A 27,553-nucleotide genomic window follows, 5' to 3' on the forward strand; every position below is an offset into this window, starting at 1 on the left:
GCGAGAGAGAATCCTTATTCTATGTTCATCATTCTTGCGATCGTCTCCCACTGTTGTTCGTATTTGTCCATTTTATTTGTCCGTTTGGCAGATATTTTCTCTAATGTTATATATTCAATGATTAGGTTTAGCCATTGGTTAATGCTAATGTTTTGTTTGTTTTTCCAATTCAACAATATTGTTTTTTTGGCTATCGTTAAACTTGCTAGTAGTGGACGGGTTTAATGGTTAGAGATATTCACTGTATTCAGATCGCCAAGGAGACAAAGAGTTGGAGACAATGGAATCCTGCAGTTCAATAGGAAAGAGAGTTTCTTCGTTACCTGTGACCAAAACTCTCGCACTGATTTACATTGCCAAAGAGCATGAAAGTATGTGTCTGACGAATCTTTGTTGCAGCTTGTGCACTTATCTGCTTGGGAGCACCCCATTTTGTACAATTTAGATTGAGTAATATGCCATCTGTGCAGTATTTTGAATTGTATAAGCTGAAAGTTCTTATTCTTTGTCATTGTGAATGTATTTTTACAGATGTTGGACCAATAGTTATTATCTAATGTTACCGAAAGTTCGTTATTCCATTTTTCGATTGGTAGGCAAGTAGAGTTGTTACATGAGAAGGCTTTATAGACTTTTGAAAGTATTTTTTTTTTGTTGAGGGTGGATATTTATTATTTTATTTACGAAAGGTGGTGGGTCTAACGTACCCGTTAGTGATGGGAATTTGCTTCTGATGGCTGCCCTGATTTTATTGTATTGAAGGAAATTGACCCCTTTGATCTGGAAATTTTGTAGTATTTTTTCATATGACATGAATGTATTATCTTAAAACAAATGCTGTAACTGGTTTATTCCCGTATCATCCCATGTGTTGAAATAAATAGGAATTTTATTAACTGCAAAGTCTGGGTTGTGCCAGATTGGTGAAAATTTACACGGGGCTTGTTGTGATTGCGTAATTTCCACACCTCTCCACCAGGCTTTCAAGGTACATGCTATCATTGGGTTTTTGAAGCAGCTGTGGTGCTTAATACTAGAACTAATACAGTGGGGAGAACAAGTATTTGATACACTGCCGATTTTGCTGGTTTTCCCACTTGCAAAGCATGTAGAGGTCTGTAATTTGTATCATAAGTTCTCTTCAACTGTGAGGGACGGAATCTAATACAAAAAAAAACAGAAAATCACGTTTTATGATTTTTAAATAATAAATTTGCATTTAATTGCATGAAATAAGTATTTGATACATCACAAAAATCAAACTTAATATTTGGTACAGAAATCTTTGTTTGCTATTACAGATACCAAACGTTTCCTGTAGTCCTTGACAAGGTTTGCACACACTGCAGCATGGTTTTGGCCCACTCCTCCATGCAGATCTTCTCCAGAGCCTCAGGTTTCGGGGCTGCTGCCGGGCAACACGGACTTTCAGCTCCCTCCATAGATTTACTATCAGGTTCAGATCTGGTGACTGGCTAGGCCACTCCAGGACCTTATGATGCTTCTTACGGAGCCACTCTTTAGTTGCCTTGGCTGTGTGCTTTGGGTCGTTGTCATGCTGGAAGACTCAGCCACGACCCATCTTCAGGGCTCTCACTGAAGGAAGGAGGTTGTCAGCCAAGATCTGGCGATACATAGCCCCATCCATCCTCCCCTCAATACGGTGCAGTCGTCCTGTACCCTTGGCAGAGAAGCAGCCCCAAAAAATGATGTTTCCTCCTCCATGTTTCACGGTTGGGATAGTGTTCTTGGGGTTCTACTCATCCTTCTTTTTCCTCCAAACACGACGAGCCGAGTTGAGACAAAAAGTTCCATTTTGGTCTCATCCGACCACATGACCTTCTCCCATTGCTCGTCTGGATCATCCAGACGTGTCTGGACATGCACTGGCTTCAGCAGCGGGACCTTGCGTGCGCTGTAGGATTTTAATCCATGACGGCGTAATGTTTCCGATGGTTTTCTTTGAGACTGTGGTTCCAGCTCTCTTCAGGTCATTGACCGCGTCCTGCCGTGTAGTTCTGGGCTGATCCCTCACCTTCCTCATGATCAGTGATGCCCCACGAGGTGAGACCTTGCATGGAGCCCCAGAACGAAGCAGATTGACCGTCAACTTGAACTTCTTCCATTTTCTAATAATCGCTCCAACAGTTGTTACCTTCTCACCAAGCTGCTTGCTTATTTTCCTGTAGCCCATTCCAGCCTTGTGCAGATCTATTATTTTATCCCTGATGTCCTTACACAGCTCTTTGGTCTTGGCCATTGTGGAGAGGTTGGAGTTTGTTTGTTTGAGCATGTGAACAGGTGTCTTTTATACAGGTAACAAGTTCAAACAGGTGCAATTACTTCCGGTAACGAGTGGAGAACAGGAGGGGTTCTTAAAAAAGAGCTAAGAGCCGAAATATTTACTAGTTGGTAATGTATCAAATACTTATTTCATGCAGTTAAATACAAGTTTATTATTTAAAAATTATACAATGTGATTTTCTGGATTTTTGTATTAGATTCCGTCCTTCACAGTTGAAGAGAACTTATGATACAAATTACAAACGTCTACATGGATTGCAAGTGGGAAAACCAGCAAAATTGGCAGTGTATCAAATACTTGTTCTCCCCACTGTAAAGGGGAGGTTTGCCAATTGTATTTGGTTGCAGTCTATTTGCTCTAATTCTAGCCTTGACTGTTGTTCAGTGTTAAGATATAACCACCGAATAAAAGATATTGTATTTGTTTTGCTATATAAAAGTGTTGGAAATTAGGGGCCTCTAGACCCCCCTCCGGTTTATTTCTTTGCAATTTAGCAAGGCTAATTCTGTTTTTCTTGTTCTTAAAGTAGAATTTTGTGACAGCTGAGTCTAGGTCTTGAAACCATTTTTGAGTGGGTTTAAAGGGGATCATTGAGAACAAATAGTTTATTTGTGGTAATACTTTCATTTTGATTGTTGCTATCCGGTCCAAAAGTGAGATGGGAAGATTATTCCAGTGTGTCAAATCTTCACATATTTTTGCTAAGAGGGGTGTATGATTTAGTTTAGTTAATTCTTTAAGTTTTGGTGAAATGTTGATTCCAAGATACTTTATATTCGCTATTGGAATATTGTGATTTAGATTTTGATCTGCAGGATTCCATGAGTTTGTTGATAAGGGCATTATAATTGATTTTGACCAATTTATAGCATAATCTGATACTTGTGAAAATGTTTTTATTAGTTCAAAAGTCTCATTTAGGGAGGATTCTGGTTTTTCAAGATATAACAGTATATCGTCTGCGTATAAGTTAATTTTGTGTTCTGATGTTTGCGAGCAGATCCCTTTGATATTAGCGTTTTGTCGTATTGCAATTGCTAATAGTTCGATAAATAGAGCGAATAATAGGGGTGAGAGTGGACAGCCTTGTCGAGTTCCCCTTTGAAGACAGAAACTTTGTGAAATGACCCCGTTTGTGTTGACAGTGGCTTTTGGGGCGTTGTAGAATATTTTTATCCAACGGATAAATGGCTCACCAAAGCCAAATTTTTCCAAAAGTTTGAAGAGAAAAATCCAGTTGACTTTGTCGAATGCTTTTTCTGCGTCCAAAGAGAGGATCATTGCTTTCTGTTTATAATTCTGTGCAATATTATTAAGATTTAACAAGCGTCTTATATTGTTTGTAGAGTTACGTCCTTTAATAAAGCCGGTCTGGTCTTTATGAATTATAGTGGGAAGAGTTTGTTCTAATCTAGCAGCTAAAGCCTTTGCAATAATTTTAATATCTGTATTTATTAAGGATATTGGTCTATAGTTTGCTGGTTGGGTTAGGCCTTTCCCCGCTTTTGGCAGTAGTTTGATTACTGCAGTGTTCATATTGTCTCTAATTTGACCCTACGCACTGATTTCTTGAACCATTCTATAGAAAAGTGGTGCCAGCATATTCCAAAAGTGTTTAAGATATGGGCAACCATGACTGTCAGTGGTGGCTGCAAATGGTATATGTTCTGCGTTGTATTCAATGAAGCGTATTAAGAAAAAGATCGTCTTCTGTCATTCTTCCCCACGCTGCTCGCCACAATAGTTATGATTGTTGTGAAAGAGTTGCCAAAGCTCATGCCAATAAATGGCGTGGCCTCAATGTATGCCTGTGTCCACTCGCTTTTCTCTGCCCCTTTGATCTCAATGAACAAAAAAACTGCACCATTGTAGTATGTTTGCGGCAATGCATTAGTGGGTCATTCCGCGCATGTGTTAATTGCGTTAAATATTTTACCGTGATTAATTTAAAAAAAAAATTACCGCCCATTAACGCGATACATTTGACAGCCCTAATTCTAACTATACTCACACTGAGCGACTAGAGTGACAAACCTATTTGTCAATCAGTGTCGACCTTTGTGTTCCTGGATATAGTGGTGTGTATGCTGGTGCTTAAAACAATGAGCACCCCTTTGTCTTATAAACAACCCAGCGGTGTAATTAATCACTTTCCACAGTTTGGCACACACGTACAGTAGTCTGTCGATTGGTCAGTGGAAAAAAACATGATAGACATGTGATCACTATCAGGAGAAAATGAATTAGATGAAATGTTCACATAATAAACAGCAATAAAAAGCCCTCGCAGGACTTGTCACTCGTCAGGGGTTGGTGATGGACAGTGTTGGGCACGTTACTTTAAAAAAGTAATTAGTTACATTACTCACTACTTCTTCCAAAAAGTAACTGAGTAACTGAATTACTCTATAGTAAAAGTAACTAGTTACCAAGGAAAGTAACTATTTCCGTTACTTTAAAAAGAACTTGTTGTATGTCAAAGAATTTGAAATTTTCTGAGCAGTATTCGAGTCAGTGGAATAGAGAAGAACAGATAGGTAGTTAACTTGTTAGGTGCTTCAGCAGATTTGAATTGCTTACCACAGATGTCGACAAAAGCTTTGCCCCGGGACATAAATTACACATTACATGCAGGTTCTTTCCTTTAATTTCGACAAACTTGAAATAGTGTCTATATCTCCACCTCTTAAAGGACAATTTTTCTTCTGAATGCTCTGCCATCCCGACCCTGTGCATCTGTTTTGCGTGTGTGTGTTTGCCGCACCCGCTGTTCCGGTTTGCTTGTGAAATCACCGGCTCTGATTGGCTTATCACGACACATGACTCTAACCCTCAGCCAATCACAATCACTTCCATCGCATCTCTCGAGGGGCATTCAGGTAGGCATGTTTCCCGACAATTCACGTCACCTTCAAAGCGTCTGCCGTCCTCAAGACGGAAGCAGAATTATTGCTGGCTGACAGTGGGAGATGGGAATGTAGCTAGCATCAGGTGTAGCAAACACAGAAACGTTACCAAACTTTGGAAAGCATTGTCTAATTGAATGAGCAGGGACAAACAGCTTGGAGTCAGAAGTACGTGCGCTGTTCTCGAACCTGAACGCACCCAAAGTCTTGGATGACAAATCAACAGAGCAGAGAGTCTACTCGACACGGCTGGTAGTTTCTTCAATTTATTCAGAGTAAGTAACGCACCGCTTTTGACCGTCAGTAACGGTAACGGCGTTGTAACGGCGGAAAAAGTAATTAGTTACATTACTCCGTTACTGAAAAAATAACGCCGTTACGTACCGGCGTTATTTATAACGGCGTTACTCCCAACACTGGTGATGGATACCCCATTACCTTTGTGTTTGTGGGCATTTCACTGTCAGTATTGTGCATTTCAGTGTTGTTTTATCATTTTATATTCATTTGCCTGTGTAATTGGTTTGGGCACGCAGCTCTACAAAAACAATCTCAGCTTGTGTGAGTACTGCTCACTGAGCAGCTACTTTGCGACTGAATGTGGTGTGTTTAGGGACGCTAAGTGAATGGCTTTTATTCATTGTTTCAGGCAGTTTGGTTTGATAAAACAGATTTAATTAAGTAGGAAACGCAAGTTATAGTATCTGTATTCCTATTTGTACACTGTATTATCTACTATTACATAATCACAGTGTTGTTTTATTGATGCATGAGTTTTGTTTAAGACAAAAGCAAAAGGAATGTGAAATGAAAAATGCCTGAGAAAAGTGAAAGATGCCTTCTCTTGCACTGTGTTGCAGGCTTGTAAAGAAAACAAATAAAAATACACCCTTGAAATCCACCTGCGCTTTTGTGATGCTTTGACACATCAGCAGTGTAGAGCTGCTGTGTGCCACATGCCATAGTGGCCACTGCATATGCGCAACTGTTGTAAAAGTAATACATTCTTTCATTCATAATTCTGGATTTACACATTTAAAAGCATAAATCAGAAAAATCTAAATGCGAATTGCAATATTTGTCAGAAAACACTGTGAAAGGAATGGAAATTGGGGGGGGAAAGTGCTTAGTATGGCCATTTCGAACAAAAATGGAAGTCTTCCTCTATGTTTTCTGTTATTGCTTCTTGAGATTTTTTTGCAAGTCTTAGTCTTGTAACTCTCAAGAACAGTCTGGAGAACACATTTAAGATGTTGTCTCAACGATCAAAAGTCCATCTCAACGATCAAAAGTCCATCAAGACCAGCACTGATCTGCGATTCAACAATTTCAATTATGCAATTTAAAGGAAAATCACCTGGTAAAAAGACAAATACCTTCAATTCTTGTGTCAATAATATTCCACCACTCCTGTTAATGACTGCAACTCTAATAATGTAAAAAATAATAAATAAATAAACTTCAGACATTGCATTTTCCAAAAACTATTATTTACAAGTGCTCGTGTCGGTCTGGCAGTTGACGAGAAGGTCTTTAGGGAGTGTTCTGTCAGATTTTGCACCTTTATCATATTTTTCTCCCGAAGCATTTGTGGCGGCGAATAAGCAATCTTTTACATTCAGTTGCACTCTCAATATTATCCAGGTATACTAAATAAACAAGTGACATCATAAACATATGTGTGCAACATGAATACGGCGTAAACAAATGCTTAGCGACATGGGGAAGACGTTAACGGTGGAGACCGGCGTGCTGTCAAGTTTAGCGCAGTCACATGGTAGGTGTGTATGAAGAACTTTACTTTGTATGCGTTCAAGACCAAACATAGCTACATATTTCTGTATTTTTAGAAAGTTTGTGGTGTTTACTTTGGACCTGATGCATTCGCGGCCATTTGTAGTACTACGTACAGTGGGGCAAATAAGTATTTAGTCAACCACCAACTGTGCAAGTTCTGCTACTTGAAAAGATTAGAGAGGCCTGTAATTGTCAATATGGGTAAACCTCAACCATGAGAGACAGAATATGGGAAAAAAACAGAAAATCACAATTGTTGATTTTTAAAGAATTTATTTCCAAATTAGAATGGAAAATAAGTATTTGGTCACCGACAAACAAGCAAGATTTCTGGCTGTCAAAGAGGTCTAACTTCTTCTAACGAGGTCTAACGAGGCTCCACTCGTTACCTGTATTAATGGCACCTGTTTTAACTCATTATCGGTATAAAAGACACCTGTCCACAAACTCAGTCAGTCACACTCCAAACTCCACTATGGCCAAGACCAAAGAGCTGTCGATGGACACCAGAGACAAAATTGTAGACCTGGACCAGGCTGGGATGACTGAATCTGCAATAGGTAAAATGCTTGGTGTAAAGAAATCAACTGTGGGAGCAATTATTAGAAAATGGAAGACATACAAGACCACTGATAATCTCCCTCGATCTGGGGCTCCATGCAAGATCTCACCCCGTGGTGTCAAAATGATAAGAACGGTGAGCAAAAATCCCAGAACCACACGGGGGGACCGAGTGAATGACCTACAGAGAGCTGGAACCACAGTAACAAAGGCTACTATCAGTAACACAATGCGCCGCCAGGGACTCCAATCCTGCACTGCCAGACGTGTCCCCCTGGTGAAGAAAGTACACGTCCAGGCCCGTCTGCGGTTCGCTAGAGAGCATTTGGATGATCCAGAAGAGGACTGGGAGAATGTGTTATGGTCAGATGAAACCAAAATAGAACATTTTGGTAGAAACACAGTTTGTCATGTTTGGAGGGGAAAGAATACTGAATTGCATCCGAAGAACACCATACACACTGTGAAGCATGGGGATGGAAACATCATGCTTTGGGGCTTTTTTTCTGCAAAGGGACCAGGACGACTGATCTGTGTAAAGAAAAGAATGAATGGGGCCATGTATCGAGAGATTTTGAGTTAAAAACCTCCTTCCATCAGCAAGGGCATTGAAGATGAGACGTGGCTGGGTCTTTCAGCATGACAATGATCCCAAACACACAGCCAGGGCAACAAAGGAGTGGCTTCGTAAGAAGCATTTCAAGGTCCTGGAGTGGCCTAGCCAGTCTCCAGATCTCAACCCTATAGAAAATCTGTGGAGGGAGTTGAAATTCCGTGTTGCCCAACAACAGCCCCAAAACATCACTGGTCTACAGGAGATCTGCATGGAGGAATGGGCCAAAATAACAGCAACAGTGTGTGAAAAGCTTGTGAAGAGTAACAGAAAATGTTTGGCCTCCATTATTGCCAACAAAGGGTACATAACAAAGTATTGAGATGAACTTTTGGTATTGACCAAATACTTATTTTCCACCATAATTTGCAAATAAATTCTTTAAAAATCAAACAATGTGATTTTCTGTTTTTTTTTCCCACATTCTGTCTCTCATGGTTGAGGTTTACCCATGTTGATAATTACAGGCCTCTCTAATATTTTCAACTCAAGTGGGGGAACTTGCACAATTAGTGGTTGACAAAATACTTATTTGCCCCACTGTACATGCGCAGGACCACAAAGTTGCGATTTCTGATGGGGTCAAAAATCTGACAGAACAGGGGCAGCTGGACAGCAAAGTCTGTGAAGTCAGTGTTGGAGGCTGGCTTGGGATTCCGTATGTTTCGTCTCATTTCCTCTCTGGTTGTTTCCGACACACATAAACCTGCTAGGCCACATACCACAGTGCAGCGCCGCGCAAACACACAACATACACTTGCACACCTTTTCCTCGGCGTGTTTGCACATGTACAAACGTGCCAGGGAACGCTTATAAAGCAAACACTGGCGGGGTTTATATGATTAACAACACAAATGGGTAGTCAAAGTCGATTTAAAAATTTTGCATATTCTCAGGTCCAATCATAGAGAGAAAAAATGCGAAAATGTCTGTGTAGCACGGTCCAGCACTTTTGTCCTGTTTTTTGGGCCTGTGCAAAAAGTACAACCCCAATTTCAATGAAGTTGGGATGTTGAGTTATACATGAAAACAAAATACAATGATTCGCACAAATCCACTACAAAGACAAGATATTTAATGTTCAAACTAGTAAACTTAATTGTTTTTAGCCGATGATCATTACCTTAGAATTTTTATTGCGCCAACGCATTCCTAAAGAGCTCAGACACGGTCATGTTTACCATTGTGTTACACTAACTTTTCTTTCAACAACATTCAATAAAGGTTTGGGAACTGAGGGCACTAATTGTTACCCACCATCCATATGTTACCTATGCCATTGGCATTACTATAGAGCCCATGCCATTAAAGATGCAGGCTTTTTGAACTTTATCTACATAACAGTCCGGATTAATTTCTCTCGTATTGGGCCCGAAGGACAGTATGTTAACAGGATTTTGAATATGACCCGTCAGACCGTAGAACACCACCACTTTGCATCAGTTCATCTTAGATAAGTTAAAACCCAGAGAAACCTTCAGCATTTCAAACTGTAGATACTGACATTGGTTTTCTGAAGTGTGGTGATATCCTTGACACATTGATGGCGATTTGTGATGCAGTGCCGCCTAAAAGATCGAAGGTCACGGACATTCAATGTTTGCTTTTAGCCTTACCGCTTACATGCAGTCATTTCTCCAGATTCTGTGAACTTTCGATGATATCATGGACAGTAGATGATGAAATCCCTAAATTCCATGCAATCGTACGTCGAAGAAGATTGTCCTTTAGCCCTTTTGCACTTGTTCACAAAGAGGTGAACCACACCCCATCTTTGTGAATGACTGATTAATTCAGAGATGTTCCTTTTATACCTGATCATGGCACCAACCTCTTCCCAATTAGGCTGTGCACTTCAGGGATATTCCAAACAGGTTTTTGATGAGCATTCCTCAACTTTCTCCATCTTTTTTGCCACCTGCCCCAGCTTTTTTTAGGAACACACTGCAGCCATTACCTTCTGAGTTAATCATTATTTGCTAAGAAGAATAAAGGCATTGAAATGTTTTTTTTTTTTTTTTTTTTTTTTAAATTTAAGTTAAAACAAAGTCCCAGCTTAATTCGAACTGGGGTTGTATTACCAAGTAACAGATGGCTGAAATCAGTCAGTTTTCTGATGAAGAATATAAAGTTGTAAATACAACCAATTTCATGACAATATGATATTGATTCTTTGGATAACAATATGATAGAATTAGATTTGAAACAGTTAGACTCAGAGTTGATAAAAGCATTTTGATAGAATATTGGATAATATCGACATCAGATTTTCCTTATCAGTTTTGGGCCAATATGCATGTTGCCTTCAAAGTGCATGTAGAAGCCTTCTGCCTTTGTACAAGGGCTGGTCACATCTTAGCACAGCAGTTATGCTTAATGACCATTAGATGTCTCCAAATTAATATCCTTGGGAAAACAAAACGGATGTGACTTTTCTTTTAAAGGCTGCTGTATAACTTCCTCATTTCATCGTGATGAATAAATGTTTCTTCCATGAATTGATACGGTAAAATGAAAGTGACAACGTAAGTCGGAAACCCGAGAGAGCTCATCGCTGTCGACACGACAGTAACAATAGGAACTCTTGTTATTTGGGTTTGAGTTTCCCGAGGGACAGATATAGTTGACGGACACACACAGGAAGTCTGTGTTGTTACGTTTGTTATGGTCCGAGCTGCAATAAACGTTGACTCAAATGAGATCAAGAAACTAAATTCTGTGCTTTATGGAGAGTGAAAAAAGCAGAATTTAACACAGACGAAATCATTCGGCCGATCAAAGTGAAGTATTACCGAAACAAAATGGTGACGTCACGTACCGTAATGGACGGCAACGAATCGCCGCATACGTTTCTTCAACACAACATGGCCGTATATTATATACATATATATATATATATATATATATGTATATTAGTGGTGCAACAGTTCAGTTAGCCCACGGTTCGGTTTGAACCCCGGTTTTGGGATTATGGTTTCGGTTCGGTTTCGGTTTACGTTTTGCTTTTTTTTTTTTTTTTTTAACTGCCTTTATTTTGCTTTTAAAAAAATGAAATAAACACTTAAAATGTAAACATTTTCGACTGTTAAAATGCCTCTTAGCTCTTTGGCTAGTGTAGTGACTGACTACTGAAATACACACACAGTAGTAAAAAACTTACTTGGCAAAGTAACTGGTGATTGCTTTCATGTTTTTTTTTTTTTCATAAAAAAAAAAAAAAAAAAAAAAAAAAAAAAAAACATAGTAACCTTTGCTATGTTTGGAGGTCATTTAATGTTGTGAATCACCCGTTAAAGTTGATAAAATTGTTTCCGTTTTTGCATTAGTTCCCTTCTGTCTACTTTCGACATGTGAAAATTTTAAAACTGTTTCATCCTTTAAAGACAGACTCAAGTCAAGATTTTGCCGATTTAGGAGTATTTTAGATAAAAAGTTGCTTAGGTTCGCTCGTAAGGTTTACTACAACAGAGCCTTTCTGAGAAGTTTACTGCTCTAAAATGGCGGCTGTTTACTAACGCTACCGAGTCAGTCATTTCGCATGTAGTTCTATATGCATGAGACATCTAGGCGTAGATTGCATGTTGTCGGCTAAGTCAGGTAATATTGGAGCCACCTAGCCTAGCATCGCGTTTGCTACAGCGTCTCAACAAACTCTTTCCTCTCCGAGTCTCTGACTTTTCTCGCGTCATTCAAGCAACGCATTGTCTCGTTGCAGAAACGGTGACCAGATCCGAACGGATGAAAAAAAAAACGTAATGCACGAAAAACGTGCAGATTTTGAACGTAATGTACGGCGTACACATTCAAAAACGAGTGCTCACTTGTACAAATTACGACGAGACCGTACAATTTGACAGGTATGAATTATAGTGGACCATCACAGTCAGGTAGTAGCACTCTGTAGCACGGGACGTCCAACTTCCAACTATCAGTGGTCAGGGCGAAACTATGCTTTAGCGAAATCATCTTCGATGGCTTTGCGTGCCATTTCATAAATGTCGGGGATTACGTTGTTGGAGAAATATGTCCGCGAGGGAACAATGTAACGCGGGTCAAGCGTTGCAAATACATTAACGAAGCCCGCCGTGTGTTTTCACTGGTGTCATCTTCGGGGTTGTCCTACCCTGAGAAAGTGATATCTGTGGGTGATGCTGGCTGAGGTGCCGGAGTCATGTTATAAAAGTGTTGCCATTAGCATGGGGAACAAGCGCTGAGCAATGCTTGCAATTTTTTTCTTCTTCAATATTTTCTCTCCCTCCGCATTGTAATCCACCGGCAAATCAAAATGTTGCCACACCGCAGATTTGAAAGAAGCCGGTGCTTCCTCCTTGGTCTCTCCACTCCTCCGCTCGCCATAGTTATTTGTTTTAATTCTTGTTTCACTTTCACTTCGCTCGTAAGCGAGAGAGGGCGTTACTCGGCTTCTGTTACACAGGTGCTTGACAGCGATCCGACATTTACTTGCGGGGCGGGAATTTCTCCACACTGGTGCTTCACGTCACACACAGGCACACAGAGCTCGATCAATTCAAATCAATTCAGATCAATTGCAAAACCGAAAAGGCGCGGTTCATAAAGGCGTATTGAACCGTGTAGGGCGAACCGAACGGTTCGGCTTTGACCCGCAGACCATTGCACCGCTAATATATATATATATCAGAGGTTGCGCTAGACATTTTCGTTGTCTGTCATTTTGACTGACAGGGTCATAAAAATCCGCTCATAATCTATTTTTACCCGTCACTTAAATTTTTAAAATGATAATGATGACATATTCAATAGTATTTAGTTTTCATTCATTTTTAATAAATATTGTAACGATTGCTTGGCGGCGAAAAATTAGACACGGAAGTCGTGGTATTTTTCACCCTCTTTTTACTCTGCTTACCACCAACAACACCAACAAAACAACAACTCCGCCCCCAAAGAAAAAGAGGCAACTATATAGACCCCAATCACCAACGTCACACAATGATCTTAATTGTGGTTGTCAGCCCAAAATCTTCTAAATACATATTAAATGCATCTTACCAGATATAAAATGACTACTACATAGTCTGTGGTGATCGTTTGGTGCCCAGATTTCTTGTCGAATTACAGCAGTCCATCTCGCTCTCCTCTTCGGGTCGCTCAGAATACGGTAGAACTTCAAGTCTCTCCGTCTATCTTCTCTGTTACTGCAACCAACCGCCACACACGCCTTCACCATTTTGATTATTAATGTTAACGAGCAGAAAAACACGCCTTGATAGGAGGCATGTACGTAGCGGTAATGTGTAAACACGACGAGCTGACGGAAAATATGGCGGCTCCAGTCAGGGGGGCGGAGTTGTGACGTCATGTGATTGGGGTCTATACACAGGCGGAAATCTAGTCCACCAATTGGATGACGCGCTGGCACACCGGGTGCACCAATAAGAACCTCGCGTTGATGTGTCAATCACGGTGCCGCCGCCAGACCCCGGTGACGCTACAATATTCTGACAGAATAGCCAACGACGTCATGCATTAAGAGAGACAATAGCTAATTAATATGCTCACTCGCCACCCTGTGGTCTGGGGTGTGAATTGCAACCTGTCAAAATGACGGACGGACTTCAGTTTTTTCCGTCACCGTTTTAAAAAACCGGTCAACGACGGAAAATATTCGGTTAACGCCACCCCTGATATATATATATATATATATATATATATATTTCTGTCTCCATCCATGTACCCGTTTATAATGCGCACCATGATTTTACAAGTTGATTTTGGGGGGGAAAAAGTGTGCGTTATATTCAGGAAATTACGGTAGCCATAATATGTTAAGTCCATGACCGCATATATCGGTATCGGTTTGAGATCCTTATCAGATTTTTGGAGTGTGACAATATCTGGACTTAAGTTTTCAGTTAAAAGTCGTTATCGGACAACCATGGGTACAATGTTTGGTAATGTTCTGAATTCTGCCACGATTCGATTTGATTCAAGGGCCTTTGACAAATCAAAATTATATACATATAATCTTTTTTTTTTTTTATTTTTTTATTTTTTTTTTTTTTGGCTGAAACATTTCAAACATTTGAAAGATTTTTTAAAGAAAAATTACATATCTAAAAGATGATGACATTGATCAATGTTTGATCCAATCAAATTGATTGAAATGGAAATGTATCGATCCAAACAGATGTATCGCTACATCCTTAGTAGCATCTATGGGTGATAACAGAAATGTACCAGTCTTTTCTGTTCTACTGTCCTGTCTGAAAGGTACCAACACAGAAGAAAGTGCTGAAGTAAGGTAGCAAATTTTCTTGGTTCTGGGATAATGTCAGGGGTGGGAAAATGACAATGTAACAACTTTTAAACTCCACATCAACGCCAAAATTTTCCTAGTTTTCTGTTCAGTGTGAAACGATTTCCCAGTTTGTTTTAAACTCTGAATCCTGCATTAGAGAATCCCCTTACACACAGCTGTCATTCCACCTCAGTAGCCAGCAAATTTCTGGCTCCCCTTCAACACTTCCTTGTGTATCAGCCCCTTTTCAAAATGCAGACTTTTAGGAGTAGTGTGAAGAGGGATGTTGGGAAGCTGGAAAAGGTGTGTGAAGTTTAACACCACTTCTGCTGCTATGTGAAAAATTCTGACTGCATTCACACATGTGATGAACTTTTCAAAGTCATGGTGCATATGATTACGTAAAGGTGCATGGGGTTAGCATTTGGACAGGTGCTGCCACATAATGCAATGTGATTTGATTTAGCAGTGAGCTGGTATAGTTTGTCCTCTACAAGGATTTGGAATGGTGGGTTATATAAAGATACCCTGGACCGTTTAACAGATCACTTCGCCACACTCACACATGACGCTCTTTGGGTGGCCTTTTGTTGCACAAGCAATCATGAATGATGTGCAATCTTCAAAGCCAACTGAGACTTTTATTGAAATTTTCATCTTGAATGTGAAAGGAGGCAATAAGGCCCATAACATATTTATTTCATCCTGAGTTATGCGTATCGTAGCAGTAAACAACCAATCATGCATTGTCGTGACAAGACTCCTTGATAGTCAACTAAGTGAATATTCTCTTTAAAATAACACAAAGACAAAAGAAACAAAATGTTCCCTATACTTTGTCCGGCTGGCCCGGTACACAGTTAATTAGAAAAAACAACACTTGCTTTGCATTGGCAATAATGAGCAATCATTTCCAAAAAAGAAAAGTTGAAATTCAGGCTCAAAGTCAACAACAAGACCGTGAATAGAAAACCATATTTGTCCGCTGGCAGTAGATTAGCACGGAGAGGCATCCGCCGCGTTAGTAGTCATCATGCTGACGACAATGACGAGGTTATTAGGACAGCTAAGGGGGTAATTACACTTGACGACGTGCGCAAACGGGACAGCGTTAGGTCAAGTGCAATTAGAAAATGCTGCGGCATAAACAATCGACATATTTCACACAGCAGCCAAAAAAATGATCTCCGTACTTGGGAGTTCGACCTCAATTAAAGTCTAGCCAAAATATGGCAGCCTGTGCAGCTAGCAAAAATGTTCAATTATAGATTCGTCTTAGCCATTTAGTCAAGACATGGATATTCATTTTGTATGAACTTGAAGGACATTTGGTAACGCGTGACATTCAGGGGACAACACTTGGTTAATGTACTGTGGGGAAAAAATCTGCATAAACTGTAAAAGACAAAAAAAAAAAAAGAAAAGCACAAACTTGGTGGCGGAAACTTATTTTCTTGCGTAAATATGAGAGACACATAATTTAGGTCTGGAACTTTGGCAAAAGTACCTGAAAAAAGGTTTTCCTGCCTAAACACCAAATGACAAACATAATGTAAAAGCTCAAACTAGGATGATATATTGTAAACAAGTTTTTCTGCGTAAACCAGTTTGACTTGTTTTAAGCACTTCCCACGAGTCACCAATTTGTTGTAACAAGAGGAAACGATCCATATTTGTCACATTTTTTGGGAATATCTTATCATATGTGTGCTAATGAAACTTTATTAATGCCCAAGTATCACCCGAACTACAAATGATAACTTGATTAAAAAAGAAAAAAAAAAGTTTCCTTTTGGGAATAGCATGGCTTCATTTGTGAACATGAACTGATCATACTAGTTTTTAAGTTCACGTTTCTAAAGACGCCGACACACAAAGCTGTCGAGGTGAAACCAGTCCAACAAGAGCAAAGACCGGCTGCCCTTGCTCCCAAAAATGAGGCAACAGCTACGTCATAATGTGGAACAATGTGGCCGTTAAAATAGTCTAGTCAGGCATTCATTGTCTAAACTGGAATGGAAAGAATAGTTTTGGAAGAAAATAGGAAAACAATTACCGTACTATATACAAGTGCTACCCTACCCTAGATCTTTTACTACAACATTTGATAAGATACAAGATCATCAAATATTAAAAAAAAAAAAAAAAAAAGTGTTGCCAGTCAATTTTTCACATTTTGTAAATATTTCCAAATGGAATTACTATCGTGAAATGAATACCAAAAGATAAGAACTTACTCTAACCATGATTTAGAAATGACCTATATTATACATAAATATGATGAGAAAGTACAGTAGAAATTTGAATAAAAATTAATATAATTAAATTGAATTAAATTGCTGAAATTAGGGACAATTTACTGTAATTTTCAGACTATACAGTGCACCGGATTATACATTCTACCATTAATGACTAGTTTATTTTCATACTTAATGCACACCAGATTATTAGGTGCATTAGTGCAAGATGTCAAACTTGAGGCCGAACGGGGGTCCAGTTCGGGCCGCTGGGTTGTTCTGCCTGACAGGCACGTTCTAGCTCATTCATACTGTGTACAAACAGAATAACATGCTTTTATTTCGACATTGGCGCCGTAAAACTGGAGATTTGTGCACGACTGCACTTGGCTCACTTTTGAGTCGGCAGTCACATTTGTTCATTCGCCCCCCCTCCCTGTCAAAATGAATTGGACGTCTAGCGCCGTCAATTGCAGCCAGTGAGTTAAATTATTTGGCGAAAAATAAACTGGTCCGGTCCACATGAGATTTAATTTGCCATGAATGTTGCCTGCGAACCAAAATGGGTTTGACACCCCTGCATTAGTGCATCAATATATTGCATTTGTCATTTTTTTTCCTTCATCTTCGAGCATTGTATTTGTTTTATTAATTAATTGATGAATTTATTTTTATATTTATGGGTTGGAAGATTGATGAATGTGTGTCTGTGGCAATATAATACAGTTATGTTCAACAAAATGAGTTTGAGGTCATTAAACAAAACCAAAATTCATTAAGAGTTACCTTTTGGCCATTACTTTGCATATTCCTAAACATTAAGTCATGTAAATAAAAATGACCGTGGGTGTATTCCTTTGTGATTTACTAGCACAGAGTGAATGATTAAGCAGAGGGATTGCTCATAGGAGGGGGTGAGTGGATCAAAGTTCAAATAAAAACTGGTCTTTCTGCTAGAAAGTGACAAATGACACTGCACAGTCGCGCACATGTAGCAGGGCGTACACATGGGCGGTGCACAAGTTCATCCATTTAGTGGTGAGAAACGCTATATAAATCATTTGAGCATCATAAACTCTTTTATTAACTCATTTGCTGTCATTGCCGGTAATGGACGCCTAATCCATTTAAAATGGGAGAATTGGCAGTGAATGCTAATGTTTCAGTGCCAATGACGGCAGTCCCATCAATTTCAAATTGCAGAGAGCGAACTCATTCACTGCCAGCTCTCTCAGTTAAAATACTTTTAATGTCTATCACCATCAATGGACAGAATGACTTAACTGTACATTTGCATCATTTAATTTCATACAAGTATAAAAAAAGAAAATGCAGCACTGTGATTAGTTTGTTTTTTTTTGTTTTTTAACCCATGCTGTTTTTGGGTGTAACACTCCTAACCCGCTTGTTTTTTTTGTTTTTTTTAAACCAGATCCAATCTCCTACAGTCGTTTTCAAAATTATTAACTCCCACTGCATTATAGTATTGTTGTTTGACATTTATTTTGTATTTTATTCAGATAATCAAATAAACACTTTTAAAATCACCAATTGCATTCGTCTATGTCACACTCAATTCCCGATTGACTGCGCCGCAGTTATCGATTATTTAAGCAGTGTTGGGCACGTTACTTTGAAAAAGTAATTAGTTACATTACTCACTACTTCCAAAAAGTAACTGAGTTAGTAACTGAATTACTCTATAGTAAAAGTAACTAGTTACCAGGGAAAGTAACCATTTCCGTTACTTTAAAAAGAACTTGTTGTATGTCAAAGAATTTGAAATTTTCTGAGCAGTATTCGAGTCAGTGGAATAGAGAAGAACAGACAGGTAGTAAACTTGTTAGGTGCTTCAGCAGATTTGAATTGCTTACCACAGATGTTGACAAAAGCTTTGCACCGGGACATAAATTACACATTACTTGCAGGTTTTTTCCTTTAATTTCGACAAACTTGAAATAGTGTCTATATCTCCACCTCTTAAAGGACAATTTTTCTTCTGAATGCTCTGCCATCCCGACCCTGTGCATCTGTTTTGCGTGTGTGTGTTTGCTGCACGCGTTGTTCCGGTTTGCTTGTGAAATCACCGGCTCTGATTGGCTTACCACGACATCACTTCCATCAATCCATCACTCAATCACAATCACTTCCATTGCATCTCTTGAGGGGCTGCATTCAGGTAGGCTCGTTTCCCGACAATTCACGTCACCTTCAAAGCGTCTGCCGTCCTCAAGATGGAAGCAGAATTATTGCTGGCTGACAGTGGGAGATGGGAACGAGGCTAGCATCAGGTGTAGCAAACGCAGAAACGTTACCACACTTTGGAAAGCATTGTCTAATTGAATGAGCAGGGACAAACAGTTTGGAGTCAGAAGTATGTGCGCTATCCTCGAACCTGAACGCACCCAAAGTCTTGGATGACAAATCAACAGAGCAGAGAGTCGACTCAACACGGCTGGTAGTTTCTTCAATTTATTCAGAGTAAGTAACGCACCGCTTTTGACCGTCACTAACGGTAAAGGCGTTATAACGGCGGAAAAAGTAATTAGTTAGATTACCCCGTTACTGAAAAAATAACGCCGTTACGTAACAGCATTATTTATAACGGCATTACTCCCAACACTGTATTTAAGTAATCGATTAATCTAACAGTTAGTTCGAATAATCGAGTACCGGTAATCGGATTAGGAACATTCAATGCGTTGCAAAATATATTTTTAGGAGAGAGTAAAACAAAGGCTTCCTTAGACTGCACTTTCAACCACTGTATTTGTTCTTTTTTTCAGGTTGTGATGTAATGTTATGCTTCATTGAGCACGCTTTGTTTATTCATCCATATATTCATTAATTTTTAAAAAAACTTCAAATAGACTACAAATTTTAAAGCTTAAATACTACCCTCTTTTGTCTTTATATTTCCCGCTCCAAAAAAACACTGGCCCCACCTGAGCCCACCAGGTAATTTTGGTCTAGAACCACCACTGCTCTCTAGAAGTTTTTCTAGAAGTTTTTGTGTTGTCACCCGCATTGCCGTTGTCGTGTAAACGGCCTCTGAGTTAATAAATCCTTATTGATCTGTTCATGAATGACACAAAAAAAATGTTAGACTTGGTACAACACTATACGGCAGTGGGGGATGAATAATTTTGAACTGGAAGCCGCAGGTTATTTTTCAATGTTACTATAAAGATAGCAATAATCATTTGCAGATTTTTCTTATTTGTAATCAAGTATACTTTTTGCTCTTTTGATTTAATCCAGAATTTCCTGGGCGTGCTCATTTTTAGGTCCAAAACCAACCGACTTTCTATGCATCATTGCAATAGAATACCAGCACAAATACAGTCCTTCAGAACGACTGAAATATTCCAACATGCCAGTGGAATGTATCAAAATTTGGGAATATTGTACAAGCAAATGATGGCCAACAAGAAACAGTTGTTCCGCTCATCCAGAAAATATATATCAACTGCCACTATTTTGCTGGGTTTATTTACAGAGTAAAGCCTAGCTTTAAAATGAAAAATCAACAAAGACAAATACGCCTAGCCACTTTTCCTTTTACAAGTTGATGTATTTTGTGTACATGCCGCCGCTCTGTGCTTGAGGCGTAGCTCAGCTCAGCAGCCAGCTGTCCAAACAAATATTATGATGTTGCCACCAGGCCAGCTCTTATGTAATGTAGCATGGCTAGTGCGTCAGCCGGCATCACTGTGAACACCACAGGATGCCAGGGAGTTGCTGCTGTCTCTCTGTGTGGTGACCACCATGATTCAATGGCAACCATAATCACGTTTTTAAGGTGGCTAAATTAAAACAGCCTAACATGCCTACGTAACCTATTTTCAGGGCAAAACACTTGTGTGACAATTGTAAATGTTCAAATGCTGTCGGCGGAAAGTCTGTATTAATAGAAATGGTCAATTTTGATATTTTTTACAACTCAACACTAGTCCTGTAAGTGTTGAAAATATAAAAGACCCAACAATCTATAAACTCTTAGAAAATTGAACTGTTGTTGTACTGTATAACTTGACTCTTCCAAACTTTTTGAGATACGTGCTGCATTACGTCGCCGTAAGATTTAACGTCAGTTTTTTTAGTTTTTTAAAAGGAAAACGATTGAAAATTGGTTAGGTACAGTTCAATCAGCCTTTTTTGTAAAAAAAAAAAAAACAAAAAAAATGTGGCTGCAATTATTAACGAAATGGTCAGATAGCGCAGATTTATTCCCACCTTTTTTAAAGACAGTTTATATATATGTATATGTATATATATATATATATATACATATATATATATGTATATGGCAGAAAACACAGACAAGACTGAAAAAGCTGTTTCTGCTCTTGCACTCCTCTTTAAAAAAAGACTGCTGTATTTTAAGCCAAAACAACTGTTGTGTTTGATAGAACAATGGCTATATGCTGCCATAGCAGATCCATAGAACAATAAGCCCCCGAACTATTTTTAATTTGTCCGTTTTACCCCAGAAACCCCAGTTTGTAGACGTTGCGCAACCGCTTTTGTTTCAACCTAGCCATAAAAGAAGGTAAGTAATCATATTTATTATTCGAAATGTCTGTCATTTTTGGCTTAGAAATATTAATTGATGTCTAATATTTAGTTGAAAAAACATGTTTTTTAATTATTCACTCGCATATTTTAAACTTTTAAACAAATTACGTCACAATGAAAATATTGGCGTCTGTAAAAAAGTCACGAATATCATATCTATCTCATAACTATTGCTTACTTGTGTTTCTTTCGTTACTGTCGCATTTTCCACAATATTTTGGAAGATAATTTCTTGTGATTTTGATTTTAATGCTGATGATGATGATGATGACAATAACAATAAATTCAATTCAATAATCGATCCAAACAAAGAAAAATTGAAAAAGAAAAAAAAAAAACATTTAAGAGGATAAATATATGAAAAAGAAAATCTTGACCACTCCTTGATATCTGCGATTTCTGCATCGAGACCCTTGCTATATTACCATGTTTCACCCATAAAATCCCCCCAAAATCCAGCTGTGGCCATTCACAGCTGTGTCTTGACACTCAGTGATACATGCTACATGGAGTTTTGGGATCGATACAAGGTAAGTACGCAATAATATCTCGTTAAAGTCATGGCGTCTTTAATTCTGCTCTCGCATACTCTCACCTCCAGATAGGGTTTCGCTGTTAAATTTTTTTTTTTTTTTTCAAAAATGCCCTCCAGTTAAAAAAAATTCTTACCCCAGAAAATTGAGATTTTAAGCTTTTCAAAGATGTATCACACATGCATATAGGACAACTTTGAAATTTGGCCAAATTGGAAGTCGCAGAGCGGAACTTCAAGTCACCTGAGTGTTTTCTGCCATATATTGGTAAGTCAGGTTATTCGTATTTCAAGACACCATTATATCTCCCAATAGCATTCGTATCCCGAGATACTTGAATTCCTTCACTTGGGGAAGGACCTCATCCCTGACCCGGAGAAGGCATTCCCTTTTCCCGACTCAGGACCATAGTCTCGACCTCGGATAAGCGGGAGAAAATGGACGGATGGATGTGCATTCATATCCATTTGTACCATGAAACACTTCCCATGCTGCTACAAGCGCTGTTTACATCACTTCAAAATAACAACACTGTATATAAAAAGTGCTGACAAGGCTGAAATTATTTTTTTATAAAAACTGGAGCGTGAAGCATTTGCCCTGCTTACCGTGTGGTTGTCATCGGGATACATGATGATGACGGCTAGTGTCGAGGTGGTTTCGTCGCCGTGACCACTCTCTGTGTGACTGACATGGGAAAGGCTACACACACTACTATTATGTAAACACACACACACAAAGTAAGACAGAGAGAGAAAGAACAAGAGCGGGAGAGAGAGAGCGAGCAGTGGTCCTCTGACATAATATTCGCACACACAAACACAAATATTCAATTGAAGCGCTTGTAGGGATTAGCAAGAAAAGCTCTATAAAGTAAAGAACTGCGCCTCTGACACACACACACAGACACACTCCTGTTTGTGTCTAATCAAAGACACAGCAGATGATCAGATGATCCCCTCGTAATCACTACACAGAATGTCTATTATTCTCAGTCTTCTTTTAAAGGGATCGCAACACTGGCTAGATTGAGAGAAATAATTTCCTCTTCCCGATTCAAAAAGTCATGGCAACAAGCAGCACATAATGCAATGGTTTGACTACACAAATCCAATTTCCACAACATTTACCGCAAGTCATTGACTGGCACTCGTTTTCTAAGCATTTTCCTATATTATTATTCTAAAGCTTTGCCGGTGATTTTCAAGTACTGTATTGTGTTATGAAACAATATGAACACCAAACCAATCAAAAGAAAGTGTAGACTATTATCTTTCACCAGACAAAGCAGCTTGTTTTTAGCGTTTTACTTTAACTAATCAGAAGTAGAACATGGGTTGGTTTCACCCAAAATACTTGGTTTTTGTGAAAGGACTTTGATGCTGATATTCTTGCCTTAGTGACGCGTTACACTGTGAAGCAACCAAAACAAGAATGGAAAGGGCTTAAGATGGCAAAACAATCATTTATTTACAGATACACAATTAGGAAATGCATTGTGGGTGACACTGGCTCACTGCAAGGCTGGGAGTGAATGTAAGCGCCTTTTTTTACAAGACTTTCACCAATCAGTATGCATCATCCTTTCTCACAATCACGACACAAACGTTCAACTATTTACTTTGATACATACAGTTGTCGAATTGTCAAATAACAATTGTGTGAAATAAAGAAAATTTGTCAAATTGTATTGATGTTTGGCAAAACTTGATACTTGTGAAAAAGACCTCCAAAAAGGGTCAATTTGTTCAAATCAACATACCATCTGCCGAAAGTTATGCTACTCAATGATGGATTTAAAAAAAGGCGATAGAAGAAGACGGTTAACCTGAAAATGACGGTGGCCTGAAATGAATGACAATTAAATTTCTCTATTTGTTATTTCACAAAGATATAAATCGTAATGCTGTGGCTTGACTGAGACAGCACATAAAAAAAAATGAAAAAATGGTTTAGTTTTCCTTTTAAAGTCAACTAAACATACTTTTTCAGTCATTGCAACAAGCGGCAAACTGTGCACCGTACTGAAAAATTCCCTGTTAAAGTAAATGGTAGGGCTGAGACGATCCGTTTTTGTCACGATACGATACGATACGTATTGCGATACTTCAACTATGGCAACATATTACCTTTTAAAATTTATAAAAACAGAGGCATCTTTCTCTGTTTAAACTAGATGCCATTTGCCATCAATTCTTTTTTTTTTCATAGAAAAGAACATTAACTGTTGTAGCAACTGTTCCTGTGCATAATACAACAAAAACTATTTAAAACACTTCACATTTTATACAGTGTCCCGATCCAATACCGAAAAAAGAAATAAAACAAAAAACAAAAAAAAGTTTTAAATATGTCACTGTCCCACTGAATTATTTTTAAATAAGAATATCATAGAAAAATACTTGCCTTTATTAAATGCTTTATTGAGTCAGTCCACTCAAATCCGCTCACGTTGCTCAGAACACTTACACACACACACAATGAATTGCCACTCACACAACCGCAAGTGTTTAAACAAACTCAACGATGCAGCGTCCATCCAGTATAGCGCTCCCAGGCTTCTCTGGCAACATCAAAGCCTCAACAGCTGTCACTCATTGTTAACTTTAACAAGCAATCTAGAGCGCACTGCAGACCAAGAAAAGCAGCAGGATGGAGAGTGATTGGATCGGGACATATGTAGTTTGTTGGCTTGTGGCTGGCACTATGTTGGCGCAGCCAATTAGAACCATGTTGCACTCCTCCAACACAGCTGACTCAAATAATCAGGATTGTTATCAAGCTCCTGTAGAGCTTGCTGATGAGCTGATCATTTGATTCGGGCGTGTTAAAGGAAGGAGACTTGGAAAACAAGCTGGATAGGGGCTCTAGAGCAGGGGTCCCCAACGACCGGGCCGCGGACCGGTACCGGTCCGTGCAGAAATAATAAATAATTTATTAACGACTGCATTCTGGCCGATTGACTTTGGCCTGTGCCGCTTAACACACCAATATCCCTGTCTACTCTAGATATACAACTACAGGATTGGAGGTCGTCATAGAAGTGCATTGATTGGACTGGTAGCAGTACATCTTGTTTTGTATATCTATGTGTGCTTGGCCTCGATAATAACGTATGATGTAAGTCGTCGCCCATCACATTTGTTCCCGGAAATAATTAGCCTCAATGACTGAAAAACAGACGTCTTTGGACAGATTTTTTTACGGGGAAAAGAGAACCTGACAAGCCAGAGGATGAGCCTACAACCTCGAAGAAAACAAAATCTATGCGACTTCCCGATCACTAAAGACCCACGAACTGCGAAGGAGTGGATTTGTGACCCGTATGTGAATAAACCAAGTGATTTGAGCATGTCTGTGCAACAGGAATATCAACTTGTAGAGATCGTAAATCACGGCGACCTTAAACGTACATTTGAGACAACAACTCTACCGAGGTTCTGGATTAAAGTAATTTCGGAATATCCTGACATCTGATTCAGCAGGTGAGTTGTAATTTCCCTGCACTTAACACAACGGGGCTAAAAACAAATGTTATTTTATATTTGCTGTATTTTTCTCCCGCACACTGCCGGTGTTCTGACAAATTTGGAATGCGCGTAACGTTAAAAAACGTCCAAAGTACACACTACAAACTTTCTTTAAAGAAAGGAATTTTAACTTACGTTTGCCATTTTAGCTGCACACAACAACTGCACGCAGCTCTTTCACTTAACGACTTCGCCGTGTCGTCAAGCATTAATTTACGCCATTTTCGTGTTGCACATGTATGTTTATGATGTAAATAGTTTTTTAGCACCGTTGAATAACATTATGAGCCCAACTGAATATATAACAGGGCTTTTTTCACCGCCACAAAAGCTTTGGGAGCAAAATTTTATAAGGGTGCAGAATTTGACAGGACATCGGTCCGTGAGAAAAAGACCCAAATCACACAGGTCCGTGGTGCAAAAAAGGTTGGGGACCCCTGCTCTAGAGCAGGGGTCCCCAACCACTGTCAAATTTTGCACCCTTATAAAATTTTGCTCCCAAAGCTTTTGTAGCGGTGAAAAAAACCCTCTTTTATATTCAATTGGACTCTGAATGTTATCCAATGGTGCTAAAAAACTATTTACATCATAAACATACATGTGCAACATGGAAAAGGCGTAAATTAATGCTTAACGACACGGCGAAGTCGTTAAGTGAGAGGGCTACGTGCAGTTGTTGTGTGCACCTAACATGGCAAACGTAAGTTAATATTTCTTTCTTTAAAGAAAGTTTGCAGTGTGTACTTTGGAATCGCTGCATTCGCGGTCCTTTTTTTAACGTTACGCGCATGCCAACTTTGTCAGAACACCGGCAATGTGCGGCAGAGAAATACAGCAAATATAAAATGGCATTTGTTTTTAGCCCCGTCGTGTTAAGTGCAGGGAAAAAAATACAACTCACCCGCTGAATCAGTGGGAGGCCTGAGTTTGTTTCGTTGAGACGAGATGGTCCCGAGATGGGAGAGTGAGAGAAGATAGCATCACAAATACACGATGTTGGAAATTGTAGCACAGTTTTCAGCGCGCTCCTAGCGATGTCAGGATATTCCGAAATGACTTTAATCCAGAACTTCGGTAGAGTTGTTGTCTCAAATGTACGTTTAAGGTCGTCGTGATTTGCGATCTCTACAAGCTGGTATTCCTGTTGCACAGACATGCTCGAATCACTCTGTTTATTCACATTCGGGTCACGAATTCACTCCTTCGCAGTTCGTGGGTCTTTAGAGATTGGGAAGTAGCATAAATTTTGTTTTCTTCGAGGTTGTAGGCACATCTTCTGGCTCGTCAGGTTCCCTTTTCCCTATAAAATGTCTGTCCAAAGACGTCTGTTATTTAGTCATTCTAGTGTGGGGGCTAATTATTTCCGGGAAGAAATGTGATTGGTGACGACCTACGTCATACGTTATTATCGAGTCCAAGCGTGCATAGATATACAAAACGAGATTTAGTGCTAACAGCCCAATCAATGCATTTCTATGACGACCTACTATCCTGTAGTTGTATATCTAGAGTAGACAGGGATATTGGCGTGTTAAGCGGCACAGGCCAAAGTCAATTGGCCAGAATGCATTCGTTAATAAATTATTTATTATTTCTGCGCGGCCCGGAACCAAATGCGCCACAGACCGGTACCGGTCCGCGGCCCGGTCGTTGGGGACCCCTGCTCTAGAGGACCAGAGTTGGATACCCCCGATCTAAAGTATCGATACGAATAAAAAAGTATCGATACTTGGATCGTGACATAAAGAATCGCTATATATCGCCTGATGATATTTTTCTCCACTTGTAGTAAATGGCCAACATAGACCAGTTTGATTTTCTTGTTTTCCTGAGTTTGGTGAGTCATAACAAAGAGCAGCAATTCATTTCACTGTCTTGACTAACCAAATCTTACTCCTTAACCTCAGAAAGTTCAAGGTGTTCTTTTTCTTCTTCCTCAATTGAGCAAGTCTTGAATAAAAGCAAATGACAGCGAAAAAGAAGGACAAGTCCACACAACAATACCTACACAGCTTCACACAAGTGACTTCTTGTTTTCAACTAGTCTAGCTAATTTATGCAAATCTCCCACGTTTTAATCCACTGACTTTGCATATGTTTCCTTATTAAAATTTATTATTTTAATATCAAGGGCTTATTAGGTGTCAAGTTATATTTTCTTCGTGTTTCGGGGAGGTAGAAGTCATCAGTAAAAGTCAACTCGGGGCCACTG

The 27,553-nt window shown here is 39.2% G+C and overlaps 1 protein-coding gene across 6 annotated transcripts in view; it reads right to left on the reverse strand.

Annotated features, from left to right (window-relative positions):
• LOC130930366 (rho GTPase-activating protein 12-like) overlaps positions 1-27,553 on the reverse strand; it is a 97,138-nt gene that overhangs the window by 64,974 nt on the left and 4,611 nt on the right. The window lies entirely within an intron of this gene.

Source organism: Corythoichthys intestinalis, chromosome 14 (genome assembly GCF_030265065.1).
Source record: "Corythoichthys intestinalis isolate RoL2023-P3 chromosome 14, ASM3026506v1, whole genome shotgun sequence".
NCBI lineage: Eukaryota > Metazoa > Chordata > Actinopteri > Syngnathiformes > Syngnathidae > Corythoichthys > Corythoichthys intestinalis.